General features: G+C 43.9%; 1 long non-coding RNA gene across 1 annotated transcript in view; it reads left to right on the forward strand.

The window, feature by feature from the left end:
- LOC123175335 (uncharacterized) overlaps positions 1–4,214 on the forward strand; it is a 5,871-nt gene that overhangs the window by 556 nt on the left and 1,101 nt on the right. Inside the window, exons 2-3 of the long non-coding RNA XR_006487814.1 lie at positions 556–801; positions 2,191–2,280. This is a non-coding gene — a long non-coding RNA (uncharacterized lncRNA). The remainder of the gene's footprint in view (positions 1–555; positions 802–2,190; positions 2,281–4,214) is intronic.

Raw genomic sequence — 4,214 nt, forward strand, 5'->3', positions numbered from 1 at the left:
TATGATAAAAATGTGAGGCTCTAGTTAGATCTCTTCTCTGAACTTCATTGCCTCATGGGATGCAGTGGTCTCTCTGATTCCATAAGCTGTAATCAATCATATCCAAAACACAAATTATTATCCCCACTTCTGTCCCTGTTTATTTTCTTGGATTTAAAAAATGGATTGATATCTTATCCACCAATATATCATTCTGTAAGCTGTAATCAATAGTATCCAAATGGAATGGGACCTTTCTTTTATTTGAAACTTCCAAATCAAGGGTTTTCCTTGAAATATATTCACGGTGGTGTAAGTGATTTAGCTTTTGAACAGAAATTTTTACAAGGTTCTGGTTGCTTTGACAACACAATATGTTCTACTGTACATTATATTTCCAAATCTATATAATTTAGTTTGAGAAAGTAACTTAAGGAGGTGTATCCCTCTTTATAATTCCTCTACACTACTCAATCGCTATCTGCCTCTAATTATTATAGTGACATCACTTATGGGTGCGGCGCTAAATTCATGAGAACCTGCTCTAATCATCATACTTTCCATCCCTCCGTTCAGGTGTATTACTGTTTCTGAACTATCAGGCACAAAGTATGCCGAGCCTTGTTCATCTGGTGATTACTGTATTGGAATCTGAAGGATATTTAGCCTTGTCATCATGATGGCTGTCATCTTCCTTTTTCCTGAATATTATGACCAGCTGATTAAAGCCTGAAACTGAAGCTTGATCTTACTTAAAATTGAGCACGGCCTAATTTTTATGCTGCAGTCAGGCCTTGGATAGAAAATAAACCTGTTATCCAGGTGATATTTCACTATATTATTTTAGTTTTGGAAATGCACATTCACGGATTATAGTTGCGTTTCTGTTTACTGAATTTTGTTCTGCTGTTTTTTTTTTCAATATCGCTCATTCTGTTGGCATGTTTACTCAAATGTGCCTAATGTGGTGAGATCCGGCCGGGCGGCGCCTCGGTCCAGGGCCGGCCCTGGGGGTATGGCCGGGGGGCGACGGCCTAAGGCCCAGGCCGGAGGGGGGCCCATGATGAAGTAGATAAGGAAAAATAAGGACCATCAGATAGAGCTAGTAGCGATTAGCGAAGCGTCAGTCACTACGCGAGACGAAGGCACAGCGCCACAGCCGCTCCTTTCGCTTGTGTGAAATAAATCAGACAAGATCTCATCGAGTCGTAGTTTCGCTAATTAGCTCGTGCCTTAGTTGCTCGTCGGTTCGTCTTCTTGTTCGTCCTCTTCTCGATCGTCGGCCTGTCGCTCGGCGCCTTGGCCGCCGCTGGTTGTCACGGCTACGCGTGCCGTGCATTAGTCCGGCCATCTGGCATATCCAGCAAGGAGGTCATACACTATACGCTTGTGAGCTGTGAGCGCACCACGTTCCTGATCCACCCCCCAAACCCCAGTTTTTAGTAGTTTTTTGTTTTATTCTTTAGTACATGGAGTAATTTCAGTGTATAATTTTCTAATAAAATCTTTCACAATACGTAACCACCCTATTTTTTTATCATTCTGCGTGCTTGTCTAGAGTTCCAATCATCCGATGTATAAATTTCTGACATTACCATGCCATGTTGCCTAAAAAGGCATTTGTCAGTTACTGAAAATAGGAGAAAAAAGAAAGAAAGTGATCCGAAAATTCGAACACTGAAGGGTTCTTCGAATTTGGTCCTTCTTTGAGGTTATCATGTCATGTTAGTTTCATTTTAGTATATTTTTAGTATTTTTGTCATAATATGGCTATCCAACAATTATTATAGTCATCAAATCTCAGACTAAAGATGCTTATGTATCACACACACACATACATATATAAGTATGATCTTAGGACATAGGGGCCATGTCGTCGAGTTCGCCTAGGGCCTCCTGAAACACAGGGCCGGCCCTGCCTCGGTCTGTCCTGTCACGGTAGATCTCGCTGGTGTAGGGTAGATGTTGATCCGCCGTGGCAATTCATAGATGTAGAGACGCACGGGGAGCACATGAGCATGGTTTGGCTCCTGTGACGGACCCCATCCGGTCCAGAAGCTTCCAGGTCTAGCGTATCGGCGTGAACGGCGTCTCTTTCAGAATGTATGGATACTTTCTGGTCGCTTGCCCCGTTGTACATTATTGTTCCCTTTTTAAGGATACATTCACCTAGTTCCTGTTTTTTATGGCTTTTGTTCTGTTTGTTTACAGATCAAGTCTGTCATTGCCTTTACCATGTGTCTTAAAGCTTTTGGTGGTCTCCTTTTCATCATCAGCAGCTAGTTCGGAGCGGTCGTACTGGTGCATACTCTTCTTGGCATGCACTATATCTAGAATTATGTTATGTTAAAGGGGCATCTAGATGCATACAGTTATGGCTGCCATTAAATGCATGTCTTCTCAAACTATTTAAAAGGAACTGTTGTTGTCGTGCCATTTAGGTAGTTTCAAAAGATATGACACTACTAGGAAAAGGCCTACTAATGGCGCACCAGTTTTGCCTACTAATGGCGCATCACTGGTGCGCCATTACTAGCACGCCATTAGTAATTTTTACTAATGGCGCACCACTGATGCGCCATTAGTATCTGGTATACTAATGGCGCACCACTGGTGGGCCATTAGTATAGGCCACAGTGCGCCATTAGTATAGGCCACTGGTGCGCCATTAGTATACGCAACGGTGCGCCATTAGTATTTTTGAATTTTGAAGGCGGAAAAATAGTAGTGGCGCACCGTCTAACCCCCACCGTGCGCCATTCCTATTTTGAATTTTGAATTTGGATCTGGATCGTGATTTTTTTGCCCATTTTTTGCTAGTTTTTTTTGCTCGTTTTTTGGCATGATATTATTTCAAATTTTGTTCCTGTTTTTGGATCTTGTACGTTCTTTTGCCGTGTTCTTTTGCCGGAGAGGAGTTCGCCGGAGAGGAGGAGGAGGAGGTCACCGGAGAGGCGCTCGGCTACATCGCCGGAGAGGAGGAGGAGGAGGAGGTCACCGGAGAGGCGCTCGGCTACATCGCCGGAGAGGAGGAGGAGGTCGCCGGAGAGGAGTTCACCGAAGCATCGGAGAGGAGGAAGGAGAAACCATGAGGGAATGGGAGGAGAGGAGGGAGGAGGAGCTCACCGGAGAGGAGGGAGGAGAAACCGTGAGGGGAGGGGAGGGGAGGAGAGGAGGGAGGAGGAGGTTCCCGGAGAGGAGGAGGTCGCCGGAGAGGAGGAGGAGGTCGCCGGAGAGGAGGAGGAGGTCGCCGGAGAGGAGAAGGAGGTCGCCGGAGAGGACGAGAAGGAGTGGAGGAGAGGAGAGGAGAGGAGGAGATGGAGTGGAGGAGAGGAGAGGAGGAGATGGAGTGGAGGAGGTGCGCCCAGCCATATATACGACATACTAATGGCGCACCATGGGCCGGTGCGCCATTAGTAATTTTATTTTTATTTTTTTGACTTATTTTGAATTTTGAAGGCGGGAAGATACTAATGGCGCACCTTGGGCCGGTGCGCCATTAGTAACTTTTTTTTTATTTTTTGACTTACTTTGAATTTTGAAGGTGGGAAGATACTAATGGCGCACCATGGGCAGGTGCGCCATTAGTAACTTTTTTTGTATTTTTTTGACTTATTTTAAATTTTGAAGGCGGGAAGATACTAATGGCGCACCATGGGCAGGTGCGCCATTAGTGAGTCAACCATTTTTTGAATTTTTTTGAATTTTTTTGCCTCTCCAGATCTTAAAAGCCCCGTATCTTTTTTTCTGTTAGGTTTTTGAGGATTTTAAAAATGTTTAACGGGGTTCCCCCGTTTAAATTCGGATGTAACTTTTCGAGTAGATGATTTTTCATATAAAAAACTTTTTCATCCGAGTTAGTATGCAAAAGTTATGCCCATTTTTACAAATTCTCGAGAGATTTTGCAAATGAAGTCGAAATTCATATTTGCAAATTTTCCCAACAACTAGACCACATATCACATGGGAAACTTATTTTCTTTTATTTTTTTGACATTTTCATCATTTTCTTTTATTTTTTTTAAACTGAAAAGACGATCCATGGGGGGGGGGGGGTGCATTCGGTGGAAGTGGTGGCCAAGTTACTAATGGCGCACCGTGGCATGGTGCGCCATTACTAGTTCAACTAGTAATGGCGCACCACTCCCACGGTGCGCCATTAGTAGTTTTGACAAAATTTTTAAAAAAAAATTTACTAATGGCGCACCCGCGATGTGGTGCGCCATTAGTATTTG

The sequence above is a fragment of the Triticum aestivum genome, unplaced genomic scaffold, assembly GCF_018294505.1.
Source record: "Triticum aestivum cultivar Chinese Spring unplaced genomic scaffold, IWGSC CS RefSeq v2.1 scaffold15800, whole genome shotgun sequence".
NCBI classification, from domain to species: domain Eukaryota; kingdom Viridiplantae; phylum Streptophyta; class Magnoliopsida; order Poales; family Poaceae; genus Triticum; species Triticum aestivum.